General features: G+C 39.1%; 1 long non-coding RNA gene across 3 annotated transcripts in view; it reads right to left on the bottom strand.

Annotated features, from left to right (window-relative positions):
- LOC148052395 (uncharacterized) overlaps nucleotides 1-21,557 on the bottom strand; it is a 44,503-nt gene that overhangs the window by 12,001 nt on the left and 10,945 nt on the right. The window contains exons 6-13 of one of the 3 annotated variants that reach the window (XR_015698962.1): nucleotides 15,628-16,689; nucleotides 14,602-14,647; nucleotides 14,005-14,341; nucleotides 10,658-10,737; nucleotides 8,704-9,282; nucleotides 7,894-8,053; nucleotides 3,047-3,382; nucleotides 2,538-2,628 (exon numbers count right to left, since the gene is read on the bottom strand). This is a non-coding gene — a long non-coding RNA (uncharacterized LOC148052395). The remainder of the gene's footprint in view (nucleotides 1-2,537; nucleotides 2,629-3,046; nucleotides 3,383-7,893; nucleotides 8,054-8,703; nucleotides 9,283-10,657; nucleotides 10,738-14,004; nucleotides 14,342-14,601; nucleotides 14,648-15,627; nucleotides 16,690-21,557) is intronic. The other 2 variants (XR_015698963.1, XR_015698964.1) reach the window with 2 other exon arrangements.

The following is a 21,557-nucleotide window of genomic DNA, read 5'->3' as shown; positions in this document are numbered from 1 at the left end:
TGGGAGGGATGGAAAAAATAATTAGGTGCAACACGATTTGCTTTAAAATTACAAGTTTGCGCTCATTTTGGCGCTTCCCCCCCGCCCCCCCCCCTTTTTTGGGCTAGGAGTTTGATGGGTGTTAAAAGGAAAATGTTCCATCATACTTTATAAGAGATTCATCTTTTTCGGAAAATTTGCAACTCAATAAGCTTTTTCTCTCTCCTTTCTGAAGTACTACATTAATAGCAAAATGCATTGCTATTTGTAATCCAACTTTCTATCTATAGAAAATTCCTATATTATAACTCAGCATTTTACTTCCTTTGTTTAAATATTGGTTTTGTTGCTTAAAAGCACATGTGGGCTGTAAACAAAGGATAAATAAGCTGTGAAAATAAAAGCAGGCTCCAAGGAATAAATAAGAACAAAATGGAAAAGACTGCACCAGGCTCCTGCGATGAACACAGGGATCTCTTTGTGAGAGGGGAAAAAAATGTGTTAAAAGGGCACATACTGCAACTCTGAGGCAAACTTTGAAATGGAAGTGTGGAAGCATAAGAGCATTTGATTCAAAATCAGCAATGTGTGGGTTTGCATTTGTGTAGCAGCATGTTGGGAGGGTTTCAATCAGCGCACAGATGCACTTGAAAATCAAATATGGACATGGGGAATGTTTTTGGATATAGCAAATGAGGACTGATGACATGTTTACACTTTGCACATGGATCCAGTACAAAACTATACCCTGCAAAGAAACAATAACCACCATTTGCTGCTTTTCAGGGCTGTAACAAAATGGTGGCAAAGGAAGAGAATACAAGTGAGTGTCTATTCCCACCTGGGAGGGGGCTGCACCGTTTCCCTGCTGATGGGTTTATTTTGATCATCGCTCGCTTGAGAAAGGGGCTTTTTAACAAATATTGAAAAATAAGACAGACACGGTGGTTTGGAAAACAGTGTGAAAGGAAAAGGAGAGAAAAAGCAAGTTTCAGTCATCATTAATGTCTTTCTTTGTTGTCAAAATATTTTCTTTACAAAAGATTTAAAATTATAGTTGGAAAGTCACTGGAATGGAATAGGGAATAAATGTAAGCAAATGCACTTTCTTCATCTCCAATGGAAAAATTGCAGTTTTGACATCATTTCAGTATCTGGCTCTATATATCCTTAAAGGAGAAATTCCTGGCTTATAAATAACGTATCCCAAGCTATGCTGAGTTGTTAATGAAAGTTTATCCAGATAGCAAAACTTTTTTAAAAAAGCCACTAGTAGTTGCAGGCAATTGTATCTGACCAGACTATAATGTATCCCTCTGGAAGGCAGCTCCGATTCACAGTATGAAGTAATCTTTTGTGAAAGTTTTCCAAACTGTGATGCATATTTTACATTTTAAAGGAAGAGGCAAAAGTTAGCTATCTGTGAAGAAAAGGGAAAAACATCTGTTCTACACTTTCTGCTAATCAGACATTAAAGAAATGCACATGAACTAATATCCTAACTTTTAAATTTTTATGAAGAGTTCATTTCAAACTTTTAAGAGGGTATAGTTATAGTTCAAATAGTCCTTCAGACGTTTGACTTCTGCTACTGATTATTAATAATAATCATCCCATTTTCCCTTACACTTTTCAGCATGAATTCAGAATGTCAAAGCTAATTTTCTCATCAGCCTCAGACTTACTTAAAGCGCCGCAGACTTGAGACTTCATTTCTCTTCTCACATGCTTGGGTTTTACAACAGCGTGGGGTTAGCATCCAGCCTCCATGACTGTACATGGGGTCAGCATCTGCCCGACCGAGGGCCACACAGAGACCTGGCAGCTGGATTTCTACTGACAGTACCTGAATCTGAGGGTCTCTTGGACCTGTTTCTGGCACATTTCCAGCCAGAAGCCCATGGTTTTGTCTTGGTGATGCTAGAGCCTCATTGGCATTGTGGATTGAATGGAAGTGAAATTATCTAAACGAAGTCAAGCTACGGACTTCATGAGATATTTGTGTGTGTATTTAGTAAGATAAGATGCTCAAACCGTTAACTTCTAACCATTTTCTTTTTGCACGTTGCTAGAGAAAGATCCCACTCACGTTTACATTGGGGCCACTTTGCACCATGCTGTCCCATCTGATGCCCTGAAATGATACCAAAGAGCTTGGAGCCCAGGTGCAGGTCCCTGCTCTGTGCAGAGCAATGCCATTTGCTTAAATATAGTTACAACCACATACATAACTAGGGACTATTGCTCAGTAAGTACATTTAAAAAAAAAAAGGCTGTCTTCTGTTTTATTTCCAAGTGTACCCTCCAATCTGTTAGTTGTATATACAACAAAGCCAAGGTGCTGATCAGGGGGAATTATTTCTCAGTAGTCATGATTAAGGCTATGTTTACCATAGGCGCTATGGGTGCATTACAGGACCGTCTCCGTTGGTAAGTGCCTCTCTCATGCAGACCTCCTGCACCAGCCTGCAGAAAGCAGATCCTCAGAAATCACTTGCTTTCCTGGCAGCTGGGTGGGAAAGTAGCGCTACACCTTTTGCAGTTACACCTTAGCTTACCTCGAACAACAATCTGGGATCACAGGTACAATATCACATTTCTTCAGCCCTGGTCTTCAAAATTCTCTCTTCTGGACCGATCTTCCTTTAGCTAAGGATTTAGAATAAAGGCAGAGTAAACACCAGCGAGTGATGCTTCCTTGCATTACAGGACATGGACAGATTAAGCTCAGTGAGAGGTATGGTGTCCATACTTAGCTTCAACTCTCTGCCATGTTATTTTGTCCAGTATTTGCACATGCAGCAGCAAAAGGAGGAACATGTTAAACACCCAGGTGTGTATGCTCCATAATAAAGGTTATAAGAAATTATTCTTATGAAATACCACCTGGCTCAAAATCATAGTACCTATCTTTAGGAAAGCAAACTGGAATTCTGAATTGTTTCTGTGATCTTCCTTTCTGGTACAGAATAAGGCATTTCTATTTATTTCTCAGATAAGAATGCAAAGTGTCATATTTGATACCCAACAATAAATATAGTTGTGCTTTGGAAACCCTTTAACTTACCAATCTTTTGTTTCACTTGGGAAAGGAACAGATAGGAATCGGTGTAGTGCCATGGATGTCACCTAAGCGAGACCCTGAGTGGAAGGTAGCACAGGTTACTCTTCAAGTTGCACACAGAGCCAGCATCACCGTGGAGTGAGGCTTGAAGTGGTGGATACCAAGATTGTGGTAACACAGAACAACACATAGAACACTACCACCGCCGCCGCCTTCACCCATGCAGCTTTTGAACCAGATACCTCCCTGCTCAGATCAATACAGTAGCTGTTGTCTCATCCTTCTTCGGATGAGAAGGATCCTTCTTCATCCTTCACTGCCTGTCCTGTATGTTGGATGCTAGAGAAAACAGACCATATGGATGAGAGAGGCAAACCCTCGCACTCTGGGCTAAGGAGATATTAAACGCTCTTGATTACATATCTTTGTGGACCTGAGCACAACTGAGGTGTCTCACCACTTCACCAGAATTAAATGTTTTGTCTCTCTATTGTCCTTCACCTAAGAGCCACTTTAACACTGCAGTTTAATATTCATGTCATCACCATTGCTCACTGTTAAAACCTGAATGATATAAATAATGAATTAATATGTATGTGCAGATCTCTATTTTGCCCAATATTTCTTACGCTTTTTTTATTGGAGCCTCAGCATTCTGAAGGCAAATACAAATGATTCTTTCCCTTTCAGCCTGACTTTGCTGTCGCCGTCACTGCAGCAAATTAGTAGCTCCACTCCAGTCATCACAATTATCACAGAGAAAAAGGGACTTTGCTTGGGTACATCCAAATGGACCACTCCTGCCAGCACTGACACCAGTTGATGTACGCTAACACACCCAGCAGCCCCTTGACAGGCATGGGAACGGTCTAGTTTCATCAGCATCCCTTAGTGAATCGTAATGACCTCAATGGTAAGGTCTGTCCTTACATGTGCAGAGCCTCCAAGGACTCTACTGGGCTAGGACATTGTATTGGGTTTGCATGGCAGACACACACATGACCATGGCACAGGCCTTCAATGTTAGGAGTCTATTTGAAATTGGAGCTAACTTACTGAATTTACTGTAAAGGCACTCTCATATAAGAAAGTGACATCTGAAAAGGTTCATGATTCAGCTTTAGCTGGCCTTTGCCTTCAAAAAGCAAAACTTGGGTCTACATGCTCAGTGGGCAGAAATGAGCTCACCTGTGTTTGCCCCACCAGAACAAACTCAGTTTACACTGGCAGTAAATTTGGCCCTACCTCTGCGTTTTGGGAGGCAATCTTGAAAAACAGCCTGCACCAGGACATTCTTCCTTTTTTTTTTTTTCCCTGTTTTTGAAAACTTCATTGGAATAGACTCTTATGTGACTATGCTTTTGATCCAAACTCTGCAGTAAGGCCCAGCTTGAAATGAAAAGGAGGCAAGATCAGTAAAGGTTCAATTCTTAGTTTTAGTTTTAAAATTATTTGAGCTACAGTGAAACCTGAAATACACCACCAATATTATACCTAGGGCAAGATTTTTCAGAATTGTATGTGAGCTAGGAGAAGCAGAGGAACACCTGGTAAATTTTCAAATTCACTTGAGATGAAACACCCAGAGTAGTGTGGTCCTCTAGAGCCATCTTACTATTGGAGATGCATTCAAAGGGTATTCTTACTGTCTCTGCTATTTAACAGATAAAATACATTTTGTGGAGCAGATCTTCAGCTGCCACATAGTTAATGGTGGAGCTATATTTATTTTTTATCACTTGAAGATCTGGTCTGATTAAGTAAAAGCACCAATTAGTAAAGACTACACGTTTATGTAACTATAAGCCATATACACAGTATGTTCTCTGTCACCACAGAGACCAGATTACTTTTTTCCACATCACAGGTCTCCAGTTCAACACTCGTCCAATTTTGAGAAGTGCCACAAGTTTGAAAGATTTCACTGAAAGCCAGGCATTAAGAAGTTAGGTGCCTTTCCTCAAGGTAACATCTTATTTAGATCAGGAGATCATTTTCTCTTCCTGCTCTTGAAAAACATTTTGCTATTCACTCAGTATGCCCTATTAGCAGAAAATAGAGAAAGTTCTGATGCATCATAGCACGCATCTGAAATTCTAATTCTAATTAACAAGAAGTCATCTGTAGTTGTCCAACACCATACTTTTAATTCACAAGGCAATAAAGGGATGTATTTCAGACTGAATGAGAAGATAGGTACTGAATGGGGTCATAGTATTTCACTACCCATAATCTGTCATGATCTTTAACTATTTCAAACCTATAAAAGTCAAGTTGTACAATGCCTTACCGTGAATATAATTTCTCACATATAAAAAGCAGCTACACTGGTATGATTTATTCTTGTCAACTTAAAAGCTAAATTAGATCTAAATCTGTGTAACCCAGGGTTGCATAAGAAGGTGTATTTTTACTGTGAATATGTAGACTTTTGCCCCCCTATGTATTTTTGAGCAAGAATGGCAATTCTAGGGACGTTGTAATATGCTTTCTGGCATTATAATCTATACGTACATTGATTTATTTAAAAATTATATTTAGTAATGGGAACAGTAGATTGATAATTCATTAAAAAAGCACATCTTAGTTAAATTAGAATCAACTTTACATTCCAAAAGTCCTAGGGAAGACTTTTTTTTTAACCTACATCCCAAAAAATGAAGATTTTTCAAAATGCATTGCTGCTGAGTAAAACTTTCTTCTTCCTGAACATTTCAAAAAATGAAGTTAATTCTAAAGTATAGGGAAACCCAGAAATCTTTCATTCATTCATCCATTGCCTTTCCAGCAAGAGAATGTGCAGTTACTAGAATTTTATACAATTAGTGCTCTGAGAGTCCTTTAAATGCAAACCTGTAAGAGGAAAGTAAAAACAAATCAAAGTTAATTGTGACTGGCTGGAACAAAATGCTTAAATCAATATGACGATGGCTCATCTGCTCGTCATTTAGCCATTACCTGGGAGACGAGGACCTCCTGCTATGCCAGATTTTTTTTTTAATACAGATTTACCACTGCCTCAGTTCTGCAGATACATATGAAGCCAAAGTCATTCCAAACTTGCCCTGTCATTGTACTGTTTACTCTTCATATCTTATTTTATTTATTCCTCTTTGTTCTTTACATTGGATACAGAGATAAACACACACAAACATCGGGATGTTCAAAAAGTTTAGTACAACAGCAAGAGAGGGCAAAAGCCACCATCTCGCATTTATAGCATCCTGGAGAAAGTGACAACATAACATAACAGTTCTCCTAATGAAGACAACCTATGTATTAAAAGATTTTCTTTGAATTAAATCTTAGAATGAGGGGGAATGCAGCACAGTTTAGAAATATGTTGAAGTCTTTCTTCACCACATACAGAAGCCAGGTTAAAACATGTTTCTAGTACAAGTTTAGAAATGGAAACCTCATTGTCTGGTGTTCAACGTACCAGAAGCCTAAGGATGTAAGGCATATAACTAAGAAAAGGGCATTTTGGTGACCCTATGCACACACAGGGCCTGATCCTTATCCTCCTGGCACCAACAGAAATCCCAAATCTGTTCAAGTCAGTGGTGTTTGACCAGGGTCTGCCAGTGGGATCAGGATCAGCCCCATCGTGTACATGTTTGGCTTTTATTGAAAGCCACAAAATTTCCCCAGAAACATAGCCCCTGGGTTTTTATGGCAAGGCACGTCTGGGCAGCAAAGGCTGCTTTGTCACAATCGTGACAAAGCAAAGTCTTTAATTCTGGTTCCCAAACTGGAATACATGGCCATTTCTTCTTTTTGGGAGATGAGAGTAAAATGGAGGCAATGCCATCTCTGGAAGAAAAACCTATGATGCAACCTCAAAATAAATACACTTCTTTGCATATACAAACACTGGAGCCTCATATATATCCACTAATATCCCTTCCTTAAACTGTTAAGAATACCACATATGCTACAGCTCACACCAACCAGAATAATGAGAGGTGTTTTTTTGATATTTTTATAAGTTCATATAACTCTACAGTCAAAGCAACTCTAGGTTCGTCAGAGCCATCACATAAAAAAAAGACTTATCACAAACAAGTTTATTTAACAATCAGCAGTCTTAACTTCAGTCCTCTCTCAGCCCTGTCTGTATACAGTCTTTATTATAGCCTAATCACACCACAGTTACAGAAAGGCAAACTCTGAACTGAACAGCTACTGTCACCTCCCTCTCTCTTTTTCTTTCCCAGCAGGTTAAATGTGGAAAATGCTAAAAATCTACTGGGAGTGTGCCTAAAATGAAGTATAAATAGGTAAGGAAAACCTATGAGAAAACTGTTATGGAAGGTGCCTGAATGGCAAAGTGCAAAGGGTGACAAGAAGAAAATTGTGATGGCATACAAAAGGCAAGAGAATACGAAAGATGTGATACAATAGATAGCCGGCGTGAGCCTATCAACTGGCTGGTAGCTCCTGTTCCACCCACCTCCCCCTCAATACCTTTTTATGGTATGATATTTTTGTTATGATAAAGGACATTCATGATCAGTAACAATGTTATAATGATAGTAAATGCAGGATTTAAGGTATATAAAACCTTCAGCCAACATTAGAAAGCCACCAAGGGGGAGTTACCTTGCACGAGGTTCTATTTAGTGATGGCTCCACTCTTTCACTCCCTGACTGCAAATCAGCATTTTTAGTGGACAATAGGCTCAGCAGTGGCCTTATGATTGCCTCTTTTCAAATGGAAATGGCTATCCTAACTCCTCTGCCAGGTTTTTCTTACTAGAGCACAAATTGCAGTTTACAAGGCTCTAAGGGGAAAAAAAAATCTTAGCTGAATATCTTTTTTTTATTCGACAAACTGACATGTAAATTACCCTTTAAGTGCTCCACTCTAGGGCTCTGATCATCTCCTAATTGTCACAGTCAATTGTAGCCAACAGTCTCTTCAATCCCAAGCGCTTTGACAACAAGCATAAGGATCAAAGCAGAATCAGCTCCCTTCAATATCCTTCTGTTTAGGATGCTACAAAAAGCCTGAAAAAGAAAGGTGTAAGGGCATTAGTGGAGAAGGAACTGAGAGTAGAAAGTACTATAGCAGTCATTTTCTTCTTCACTAATACTATATATCCTTATATACTCTGTTATCCCATGTTCAGCACGAACACATAAACATCCCAGAGAATAAATACGGTTTGAAACCACTCGGATATATTACTACTTAAAAATAAATGCATAATGCATTTCTGCTGCCTCCTGCATTCCTCCCCCCATCCTTTCCCCTCCAACTTTCCCCTTCATCTGGGAAGGAATATAACAGCAATTATTTTTTAAAGCAAATTTGTTTTTTCCCAAAGCAGTCCCACACTCTCTTCCAGGATGAGCTGGGCTGCAAACCAGCCTACCCCCATGGAAACCCATCCCAAGTTGTTTTCATGGGGCTGGTACGACTTAGAAGTGAAGCGGGTTATTTGTGCAGCTCTGCTTTTGCTTTCTGAAGTGCCTATAACCCAAGGTCAGGCAGAGGCTGGAGCAAAACCCTCTCATTCAGTTGGAGTCCAACTCTAAGAACAGCCAGTTTCAGTCACATCCAAAATGACTGGGAAGAAATACAAGAATAAATACAGCAGTCCTCAAAGTCTGCCCAGGGAAAAAATTATTTGCTGTAATTCTAAAAGAAGATTCACCTTTTATTGTATTTCAGACCACTTTAGATCAGCACCGCACTACATCGCTTAAACAAATTTTTGTACTAGCTTGCTGTGTTTGATGATATGACCTTGCTCGCTCTGCAATATGCTTTCATAGTCCCAGCGCCTAGCAGACACTCAAAGTAAGCCTTGTTGAAGTCGTGTTTCTAGGGAATAGGAGTAAGGCGGAGCTATTCTGAGTCACATTTTTACTTCAAAACTTGTACGTATCCACTAACGTAGCAGGAACTCCCACAGAGGCTCGCAAACAGCTTCTGCCACACAGGCTGCAGGGAAGGAATAGCACGGCTCCTGCAGAAAATGTGCTGCTCAAGTGGGAGAAAACCTGCAGGATACCAGTGAGGCAAACTGGGGCTGTGCCAGCCTCTAGAGTAATTCAAAAGGATCTCCAAATGGATAACCAGGCTCTGCAGGGTTAGGCAACTGGATCCTTTTGGCCTCTCCAACGATCTTGCTGCCATGCAGAAAAGATGCAAGAGACTTCATCCATTTTCCTGGAGCTCTGTCCGTTCCACTCTTGCAAAAGATACTTTCCACAAGAGATAGCTTGAGCGCCTGAAGTCCAAAAATAATAGTAATTTGGAGGTGAAAACCTATTTGCTCCTTCATAAGAAATTAATTCACTTCTTACAGCTATTTTTAAGAAACTGCCATTTCACATTTCTTAAAGATGATGCACCTTGTCTGTTGGCTCACATAACACTGGAGGAATGGTTAGATGAGACAGGTGAATGTATTTAACAACCTGCTGCCCCTGTCCTATGCATCCCACTTTCCTCACACAAATTCTGGGTCTCGGTGTACAAGATGAGCCAACTTAAACCCATAGACCAACAGAAAACCAGTCATTTGTGTAATGGGACCCCAAGGCAAGGCTTTGAGGTAGATGTTCCTAAACCGTCACCTACATCACACTCCCCGAAGAAGACCAAAAGGTTTAAGACACAAACAATAATCCTATTTTTACATAGAGAAGACTCAGAACTCATAGGGAAGACAGCACAGATATAACAAGGCTTCCTACAGAGCTGCCTCTGCACCCACCCACTGCTGCCTGCTCCTGCCTGCACCGACCGCCTTGGACCTGGCCGTGCTCAGGGCCCCCAGCACCACCTTGCACATGCAGATGAGCATTATTGAGTTCTAGATGCTAAATGCAGAGAATACATTAGATACAAAGACTGGTGAGAAAAGAATGTTTTCGATAATGAATAGAAACAAAAAGTCAAAATTTCTCACGGGAAAGATATTCCAAAAAAATGTTGACTGGGAAACAGCAAAAGCGCTCATTTGAATGATGTTGAAATAATATAGAAGGTTAATCTAATATATCGTTTAAAAAAATACAAAACCAAAATTATAAAATTGAAGTGAAATGTTTGTCTTGTCAAGCTGTTTTATTTCCATATTATCAAAGGGAAATATTTTAACTCTTTCTGACCAAAAATTTCACTGAAAAAGGCATATTCTAAAGAAAATTTTCCAGCTTAGTGAAACATGCTTTCCCCACCAGCGAATTTACAAATATTTTGCAGCTCTATATAAAGATCAATATCTTCCTCAGACAGCTAAATACTGACGTGGCTCCAGTTAAAATGTGTAAAATATTTTCCTTGATATTCCACTGTACAAGGCAAATCCCACTATTTTCTAGGAAGATTTTTCCAAGACACTAGGACATCTTCCAAATGAAAGCTTCCCAACATTAGCAAATTGCTCCATGGCTATTTAACTCACTAGAACTAACTTGGTATATGAACATATTTTCATCTCCTCATTCACCCACCAGAGTGCCATATACCAAGAAAAAACTGCAAGGTCACCTGGAATGTAATTAACTTTTTTTTGTTTTAAACTGTGCTTATTTAAACAACAAAAGCATTTCCAAATAGCAGGACATCAGCTAACACAACCTGCACTGTTTCCTCACCTTACTTGAAAATGCATCCACATACTTATTACATGAAACTCTTGGTTCCCAGCTTTGTCTGTGGAGTTGTTCCTGATAGCCTGCAGAGAGATGAGTAGCACAGTAGTCCTGGATATTTTCCTTGTTCCCAACTGCTAAATCATAGTAAAGAAGGTTAAAATAATATTCTTTTCCTATCAGAACTTTTCCATGGAGATAATTGCTATAGTGTTTGCAAAGCACAGATTTCATTACCAAAAAGTAGTAGAGCGTCCACAAGACCGTGAATGGGAGGAGATAAGCTCAATGAGAAAATTTTCCCTTAAAATAAGACACACATTATGGAAAAAGTTGGAAAAAAACCTGCCCTAACAGAGAATACGTTCTTTCTTTCAACGCAAAGAATCCACAGCACTAGAGACCGTTAGATGGACTGAGCCATTTGTTCCACATGACCATTTCATGATACTTCAGAGTTGCAATTTATTACCGGCGATTGAACCATTGCCTTGCACAACTGTAACAAGGGGAAAGGTGCCATAATATTGCTCATGCACTGGAGCAGCAGGCAAGAAAGTGGCTCCTCCAGCTGTCTCCCACACAAAGCAGCAAGTCATGGGGCTGCCTAGTAGCACAGGGGCTCCTCTGGAAGCGTTACCCCAAAAAGGGAGCACTGAATGCTGATCAGAAGCATGGTTGACTGATAGGATGCTGGTGCCCTTTCCTACAGACTTTAACATAAACCCCCAATCTGGTTGTAAAGGAGCTGAATAATAGTGTTCATTGTGTCGCTGACATTTCTCTCGGAGGGGGTGGCTTTTCAGTAAGCAGTTATGTTTCCTTATTTAGTTCTCCACCACAATCATGGATTTTTGCAGCCCTTATTTTTATGCTTCTGAAAAGTAAAAGGATGAAAGGTTACATTTGGGAAGTCTCAAAATGGCAGCCAAAGCACGTGCGCTGATGTGATGTGAAAGTCCATGACCACATAACCACTTCAGGACTATTGCAAGACTACCGATACGGCTCCTTAATTACCAACGATTAACTGATGTGCTCTGGTCATTAAATCCTTGTTCAATTCAGCCTTTCAGGCAGCAAAGACATACTATTTCTCTCTGAGATGCCTTGCAGGTATCAGTGCTGAGTTTACTAAGAATATACATCAAGTCATCACCTCTGCAACAGCCAAAGCCATGTGAAGTGCCTTCAGAAGTCCTTAGGAAGCCATCTGTTTAAGCCTCAGCTGGGACTTGTTTTAAGGAAGTCACATGCTGCTTTTTAAGTGATTATTTCTAGATGGTGCTCAGGGGCAGGCAGGATTGGTGACCACAGCTCCTTCTGTGCAAAGGCAGAGATTCAAGCCTTTGAATACTGACAGCAGTGATCACAGGACTTGCAGTGAAGCGGCCAACTTCTATGCAACTTCTTGCTCGTGGGGAGAAGAGGCTTTCTTGAGTGTCTTCATAGCTCATTAGCACAGTTTCTACCACAGTTTCTACACAGTTAGCTCAACCACACAGCTTCCACTCCAGCCACATCCTCTTAAGCCCAGGAAAACGCAATCCCATTTTACAGAGGAGGACATGGAGGCTGTTTTAACAGTGGGATCCAAGTCTATTAAAAGCTAATGAGTAGATATGCTGTCCAGTGAATTCACCAAAGTCATAAAAAAATGTTTCAGAGCCAGGGCCACAGCATAGCAGCTCCCAGGTCCTAATCTGTGCTCAGGCTGCTTGGTATCATAAAGACCTTCCTGCTTTTAACTCCTGCTAGGTCAATGCCAGGCAGCTAAATGTACATTGAGGACATTGCTCACTTCTAGGCTTATGCATGACAAAATCCAGAACAAGGGCATCATTCACAGACACCAACATTAGAACTCGATTGTAAAGAAAGCTGTTTCAAATAATAACCAGAGAATTAGAAAAAGCCTGTCTAACCACACGCCCATTAAGAAGAATATTATGCAGTATTTATCAGCTCAGACAGGAGCTTGCTTCATAAAACTCTATTTCAGTACAGGATTTTAAGTATATGGCAACTGATAGAGTGAATATAGACATTATTTTACAGTAGCAGAATTTCTATCTATTACTAAGCTGTAATTTTAATTGACATTAAGCAAGAAGAACCACAAGAATAGAGTGAGTGCCCATTTCTCACAGCCCATCTATCTTGTGTATAGTTACTTAGGGCTCATATACCACCAGTTTAGAAACATGCGTAATTGCTTATGGTCAACATCGTATCACTGCCAGATCACACATTAAACAGATAACCACTATTATTATAAGAGCAACTTCCTTGACCTCATATTTTGGTCTGGCTCCGAATTCCTGTACTTTACCAGTTTGGTTTGTTGCATTATGCCAGCCTTCTGCCTGTACATGTCATTTTCTACTCCTGTAAGTGACCGGTGCAATAGAGAGCTTACTATAAAAATGCATATTTGAGCACACGAATAGAATAAATTCAAGAAATATGATCACAGTTGCTCCTGCAATGTTTTTATAAACACAGAGTCTCTGCTTTTTTATTATAGTTAAGGTACAGTGTGTTATTTGGCAGAGGAATCTGACTTGAAAATGTAAAAGGTTCAGGCAACCACACATTTGGAAGTAGAAATCTTTCCTTAAAACATGGCTCTGGCTTTTAAACATAGCAAAATTTCTGGAAACTTCAGTTTCTCAAAGTCTGCCAAAGCTCCAGTCACATGTAACATATTCTTGGGGCTTATATATAATGTTTCAAGTAATAAACAACATTTTGTTTAGAGCAGGATGGAAAAAAAGGGGGAAGCACTCATTAAGAGTCAAAGCTCTACACCAGTACTAAAACCAAAACACATTTCTTGTAATGAAACCTCAGAATAACTTTTATAATGTATTAATAGAGAGATTCATGTACTCTTCACATCTCTAATAATTGCAGTTTAAATCATAGGTTAAATTCTTACAGCAATTAGATAAATTAGATTACAAAAGAAAGAACATTTCATACTCATTGAAGTACACTCAGGTTTTCAGTAACAGAAAGAAAATATCTGTTCATCCTAACTCAGTAACAGAACGAGTTACATATTGTACATAACTATACATCATCAGTAGCCCTTCAATCCTCTCTGTATAACTTATTTATCATGCACTTTTTATTCAGGAACAAGGCTGTATTTAAAAAAAAAAAAAAGTTGTTTCCATACGAAGGCTCATCATGCAGAATATTCACAGCTTAAATATATGCACAGTCATCTCTACTAGTCAGACACCATTTCAGTCCGCTCATCAGAATACATATTAACAAAATGATATTGAGATACAGAAATAGCACACCGCAGCCAGGATTGAAGCATGGGCCATAATACCTACCTCACTGGGATCTAGTAAGGTTTAATTAATTAATGCTTGTGAAGCACTATGAGCTCCTCAGATCATCACTTCAATTCATTATCACCCCCATTTGTTTTGTGTCCCACTTTCCCCCTTAATTCAACAGTGAATTTCTTTTGGAAAGTGTTGCATTTATAGCGTAATGAACAGATGAAAGCAGTTGGAGTGATTTGGCCTCGCTGCATTTGCAGGAGTATAAAAGGGAGCCAGAATCCTTTCCTCTTCTTTCTGCTTAAGTCATTTGCTATTGGGTCTAAGGAGAGCATGAAGCTTCATGATGTGCAATGCTTTTCTCAAGAAGCCCCCCTGACCAAACCTGTGTCAAAATGCAACAGAAAAAGTTGAAGGTAAGGATGTAGCATTAAACAATTAGGCATTAGTCTGGGGAACTTTGTTGCTCATGTTTATGTTAATTAAAGATGGGTATGAGCCACAAAGCTCAGAGGGGGTATGGATGCAGGCATTTGGTTCTTGCCTCATCTCTAATAATTATTAGATACAGTGGATGGAAATGGTTGGAAAGAAAATCAATAAGAGAATGAATCAAGAAAATTAATGGCAATTTCAAATACTTACACGTATAGGATTTCACTCAAGGGCGAGACAAGATAAAATTAGTAGTCTGTATTAAAACAAAACAAAATACAGTTTGATCAAACTTCTATTCAGTGGAATCTTCCTTAAAGATTTCAGACTTTGGCATTAAATAATTTGGGTTAGAGAACTTAACAGAGAAGAAAGGAAAGATTATCTGGTGAAACTCCAAGGTTGCTACAGACTTTCAGAGAAGAAACCAGATTAAGACAACAAAATTACTGGTGGAAGAAAAGCTGATAAAGAAGACTAGAATTTGATAATGGAGGAATTTAATTATTCAGGTATTGATTGGTATGATAACTATGTGGAAGCTAACAAAGTTTGTTTGTAGTGGCAAAGCTATTAGTCCACCAAGCAGCCAGTAGCTGTGCTGAGCCCCATACTTGGAGGTAGGCATGTATACTGTTACAAAATTAATTTTAATTATAAAAGTTAACTTTAATTACATTACATTTCAATATAACTTTTGGAATTAATGATAGGGAGTTCAAACCTCACTATCATAAAGATCCTCATAGAGTTAGGGGATAAATCAATAGAAAATATTCTTATGAAGAAAAGCTTGGGAGATTCACAAAGCAAACAGGCTCGGTTCAAAAGAACAATTAAGAAAACCCAAAGATGCTCTTATTATTCATTCAAAGAGGAAATCTTACTAACAATAAAAGAATTGACACAGCCAATGGTGGGGGGGAAATGTGCCAATAACACATGGTAGTGGCAATCTGATTGTAGTGAACCAGGGGAAAGCAAATATGCTTTAATGGGAGAGTGTTTTGTAGTTATTCTGATTAAAAAGTTCTTCTGACTGGACTTCAAAGATGGGACCTCATCTTTCAGGACTTACAAATATAGCTTCTCATTTAGATATTTTTGTTCCTGGCATACCAAACCAAGGGCTTAACAGTTTATAAATGGAATTGACCTTGTGCAGTCCCATGACCAGAAGACTGGTCTCCAGTTCCATATATTATATATTTAATCACTGTAATATAATCAACATACCTGGGAGCAGGTACTTAAAATCCAGTTCTCCCCCAAGATAGAAGAGGTCTGTCAAGAGGAGTGGGCAGCAACCACTGAAGCTTGATGAAGTTGATCTCTTCATGTTTCAGGTCTCCTTCAGACCAATGTTAAAATTAACTGGTTTTTCCCATGGGCTGGACACATTCATCACCAACTTATCATGTGAAAGCAAGCACTAGCAGCTGGTGCTGTGCTTTGTACAACACTGCAGACTTCCCCTCTGCCATTGAAAGAAAGGTGTCTAACCCTGGTGGGGTGGAGGTTAGGGACCCCCACAGGTTTTGGCATGTTCCCAGGCTGCTGAGTAATGCACACAGAGCCTGTGGTGTCCCCAAAAATCTTCCTGGCTTAAATGAATGCTGTTTTGCCTAGCTCTTCCCTTTGCTTGTACAGAAAGCTCAACTCTCTTAGATCTGATTGCCATCTTATGTTTCTGCCACAGGTTAGAAAAGGGTGGTTCCAGGGTGGTCAAAAGCTTGCCAGTCAGACTTGCTTCCTCCTTGATTAAAAAAAAGATTAATTCTTTTCATGAAAACTAATCTTCTTTCAGGGCAAAACCCAGTTTTCATTTAAAAAAAAAAAAAACTTGGAAAAAATTAAGATTTTGCTTTTCCATGGAAAAAATGCTTCTGTTTGGAACCATAACCACAATGCTCCACTGCTTGTTCCTCGCCATGGTTTATAAACCAGACTATAGTTCATGCAAAATATCATTGCACTTCAGCAGAGAGACCTGGACACTGCAGGAGGCAGAGCGCCCTGTTCATGGAGGACCTGTTGAACAGGTCCAGTAAGAATGAGATTATACAAATTCCATTTGTTTTAAATTTTATTAAATTTTTCATTTGGTTTCAATTCAAGGGGAGGGATTCTTTCCTGTGTAAAATGCTAGCTTTCCAATATTACCAATATTATTTCCAATAGTCAAACTAAGCACGAATCTAATATTAATCACTGTATTTACCAGAAATTGCCAGGTTCATCATTGTAATAGAAAGATCTAAAGATGTGAACAGAAAGCGGGGAACGGTAGTAAACATCCTAAAATAGTCAAATAATGAAAAAATAAAGCATAAGAAATTATTAATCTGAAACAAAATATGATATAATACATATAATTTAATAAAACATTAAGAATTATTTTTGCAGCAGCAAATAAAAATACACTTATTGAGCCAAAGAAATCCATAAGAAATGTGGGTAGAGATCTGTAATAAATCAGAAGCATCCCAACAGTCATTTTGATCTCTTGGCACTGAAGTAAAGCAAGTGTAGTGCATAAGGGTTAACTCCTCAGCTCACATAAATCAAGTTAACACCATTTAAGTTAGCAAAATGTATTCAAAGTCAAATTCATTTACTCCAGCCAAAGATCTGTCCCTAACTCTATCCTTTGCATTTTATACTGCATTAACTATTTTAACAAATTCAGCTTTAAAGCCCAATATACTTCAATATACTCCATTACATATACGCATTTTTGTGTACATATGCATATGCAGGGGAATACATGAAAAAAATATTTTTTTAAAAATCGTAATATAAACAAATTAACATAACACAATTCATAGCTATGAAAAATAGAATATGAATGGGTTTGCAGGATTTAGTGAGGAAACGCGCTGAAAATCCTAATTTGAGTAGAGTCAACCAATGTGGATTTATGAGCAGGAAATCTTGCTCAAATAATTTGTTAGAATTCTTCAAAGATATCCCTGCCAAGGTAGACAAGAAAAATACTATGGATGGTATACAATATGCCTAGACTTTCAAAAGAGTTTTTGATAAGATCCTATACTGGAGATTACCAGCAAGGTACAGAGCCACTGCGTAAACGATAACAAACTTTAATGAACTGATAACCGCCTGAAAAGAGCAGTCAGTGAATGACTTGTAGGTTGGCAGTCAATACAGGATAGTGCTTTGGTCAGGTTAGGAGCTTATCTTGTCTCTAACCTATGTAAAAGAATTAAATCAGAATATCAAAGGTGACGTATCAAAATGTGCCGGGGACATAAAAGTTACAGGGGCTCTAATAACAATTGTTTAACACCAGTTATAAACATAAGACCCAGATCACCAGCAAATGCAGCATCAGCACTGCCAGGACCGCGCTGCTGTGCTGGAGCACAGAGCTGATGGAGCAAAGTAAACAGATTTTCCTGATGCGGTGGAAAATGTGAAAACATGCGCCACGTGGGCAGAGGGATGGAAAGAAATTGTGGAGGGTGCCATGCAAAGGGAAGAGGGAGACCTAGGTGCTGCTTGGAGAGAAGGAAAGAGCTTGGGGAGGAACTGGAATTCCAGGAAAAAAATAGACAAGAGGAGGCTTTGAGCTTTTTAATTCTTCAAAGATGGGAAGTTTAGAGGAGATGATTAAAAAAATCTTTTTGAAACAGCCTTTTTTCTATCCCAATTTAATGGATAACTGTTTGGGTAAGACCTTTTAACCCAGGGATGGCTATCATATGCTTCTACTGTAAGGGTCAGATAACAAAGCTAATCCTGTTTCCCTCAAACCCAAGCCCCACGTAGTTTTGAAGCACTGCCAGTCTCTTTCTGCCCCAAGGGCTACAGACCTGTCCAGAATAGCTCGGTGTAACCAGCAGACCCGGGGACAGGACAAAAGCCTCGGGGCTTGTTTCTGTTCTGCCATGGCTCAGGGCTGTGTTGGAGGACCTTGACAGATCTCCTGATGCTTTTTCAGAAGTACGGATGAAATTATGGCCCCTAAATCCCATTTACAAGAGTGTCTCCTCATTGAAAAACACAATTTGCATTCACTTTCAGTGTGCTCCTTGAAAATGGGGCTGGATCTCCTAAAACCTGGAGGGGTTCTAGGGACCTGGAGAAAAGTGAAGACAGTAGCTGGGACCCTTGACCTCACTCCCAGTGGAGTTTTTTATATTCCCCAGGGACCCGGTCCAGGAAAGGAAGATGGCACAGAGGCAAAGAAAGAAAGAACAGGACTCTGAAGTCCAATGATTAGGCCCTTCACTTGACAGAAGGATATGTCCTCCAATAAATTTTGATGAAAAATAAAATTCAATGAAAAAAAGGCTAAACAGGACTGAATGGATCCACTCCAGCATCTGAGGTTATTTAACTAAAGACTTTTTAGTATTTATTTTGTCCCTGATGGCAACTACACAGAATTTCACCAGGTATCTAAATAAAACAGCGCAGCAGTTAAAAATGGGCTCTGCTTACTATGGCTCTACTACTTTTCTCAACTTTTACGTCCACATTACTTCAAACAACTTGTCCAACACTAGAGCCAAACTGTTGGCTTTACTGCCATATCTACTGCACTCATTTTAATGGATCATCTTTCAACAGAAAGACCAAAAACATTTGGCCTCATGAGCATTTATCAGAACTATATGAAGATTAAAATTTCAGCTTATTATATTCTTTTTTACCAATTATTCTCTTTATTATCCTTATGCAAGGACCCTCACAAAAGAGCAATCTGACATTGTGGTAGTCACTATACTAACTTCAACTTTTGCCAAACAGTACCTTTAGACTAGGAATAAAAAAACCCAAGGATTTAAGCTATGGGTGTTTACAATCCAACAGATGCCGTGGGAAATGTCTCTTACATTGCCCAGAGCAATCCTGTCCAGGCCCAAAATGGCATTTTCAGTTCCTCTTTCGATTACCAGCTCTCTGGTAAGGTTGGATTCAATCCTCCAAATTGAAAGGTAAATTTTTTGAGACTTTTACAGGGTGTTCTTAATCAATGTGGATCTTGGATATAAACCTGAAGTTTTCTATGCCTCTTAGATACTATATACTGATTTTCTTTTTTCACCAGCTACATGCCCATGTTTTCCTCTCTGTCATAACTGTTTCTTCACCTGCCTGAAACCAAAAGATTTCTTATTTTTCTTCTGTTTCCAAGTTTCTCAAAGTTCCCTGTCCACCCAGCGCTGCCATCTTAGCTCCTGAATAAAACCTCAGTGTTTCTCAGCCGGGTGCAGAATTTCTTTCCCTAAACAATCTCTGCTAGCAGTGCCTCTTTTTTCAGGGGAAAATCTAAAAAAAATAAAATAAAAAATAACAAAAAATCAAACCTTCTATTCGTCATAAAAGCAAGTTGCTTCACTAAACGAGAGAGCGTAGCTAGATATCAGAAATAATTGTAAACATATTGGTCTTCTGGGATTTCAACACGCTTAAACAACAAATTTAAGAGTCTTTTCTCGATCTTGCATCACAGCAATCTACTTTGCCTGCTTCCCACTTTATACTTCACCCAGAGTATTTTTGTTTCACCAGCCTATTGGTCTTTGAAATTTCAAAATCACTCAGGTTTATTTGTGACTGGCATTTCTGTCCCCATGTTTGTGTTCAGATCTCTAATGACATTCTCCTCTGAGTTGTCTCAGAGGAAGGGAAAAACCTGGGTTTTTTAAAATGTCGGCATTCTGAGGAAGCATCTGTATGCTAATTCACTCTCAACTTTGCTAGCAGAAAATTTAAAGGGAGATAGTTTTTAATAAATGAAGAACAGTTAGCAGTTAGAAATCTTTGTAACGTTACTGATTTCTTGGGAGCTTTTTTCCTCCCACCAGCCTTCAAAGCTGTTTCTTGACTTTCGGAGATCATTATAAGTTAATACTTGGCTACCAGAAGTCCTGCTCCACCTTAAAAATTGTACTGAATCTGTCAAACATCAATTTTGAATCAATGCCAATTCAGTATAAGTAAAGTGTGATATGGACACTCCAGCAAAGCATAGCCTGCAAATCAAAAGAACTGTTATCGCATAAGGAACGTGATAGATTTTCTCCAATAATTCCAATTTTGATCACCTTTTCCAGAGAAGAACTTTAGTGACTCAAATAGGAATAAGATATGAAGCAATCGTTGTTTCTGGCTGTTAAAGATGCTTGATATAAATGAAGGCTGAGCCTAATCTTTTCTAAAAAAGACCTAAACATTAACATTTTCATAATTAGGATGAAAACTGAAGTAGTGGTTGTATCTGGTGAATTTAAAAGAAAAAAAAAAAAAGATTATGCCAATTAAAAAGGAAAGGTCTAACAATAAACAGTAAATTCATGTAGAGCTACCCGATTCACAACGTAGTAAGCATTATGTCAAATAAAACCACCAAGTGAACCGAAGTACTAATGAACAGAAGAGATAGCCAGACATGTTTATATAGGCAGACAGGGCTGGAGGATATATCAACAACGCGGGGAGGTGTGTTGTAATAAACTTGAAGGGGGACGGACTTGTTGGGCCAAGTGTCCCTTTCCCGTCCAGGAATTCCTCATGTCCTCATTACCCTTTCACCTCTGGACAGCTGCAGTATTAAAATCTGGCTCATGTCTTAAGGAAATTGAGTTTAATGTCCTTAATTTAGTCCCCAGTCCACATATATCCATATCACAAAAAATCATACAATTTGGCTCAACAGACAGTGTCTGCTTGGGAAAGAGGCCCATCCTGGAATGGCAGGGCTGTTGCAAGGCAAGTCTAAGACCTCTATAAAGCATGCGTAGTTTGTGTAATGCGTGCATGGTACGTTCACACTTGAGAGAAACCATCTTATTTTCATTCCTCTGTTTTTCTGGTATCCTTTGCATGTAGCGTTTTAATTGCCAAAGCAGTCAGCATGCTCCTTTATCACGACAGCAGCCGAGCTGGGCAAGAACAAATGTGTCCTCTTGGTTTTCTCATTTTTCCTTCACCTCTAATGGAGGATAGCCTCAACAAGGAGCAAGTTATGGGCCTGATTCGGTACGACTTGCTCCTCCCTGAAGCACAGATGAGGGCTGCAGGGTTAGGTGCTGCATCAATAGATTACGTAGCAGAGAAAATATTAGTGGCATGTTTTGGTCTTAGGGATTGATATGCAACGCTCCAAATGCGAAAGTCAACTGCTAAATAATCTG

Source organism: Nipponia nippon, unplaced genomic scaffold (assembly GCF_047370975.1).
Source record: "Nipponia nippon isolate SJK-2023a ecotype South Korea unplaced genomic scaffold, ASM4737097v1 scaffold_5, whole genome shotgun sequence".
Taxonomy (NCBI): domain Eukaryota; kingdom Metazoa; phylum Chordata; class Aves; order Pelecaniformes; family Threskiornithidae; genus Nipponia; species Nipponia nippon.
This window is presented reverse-complemented; position numbering and strand designations above follow the sequence as displayed.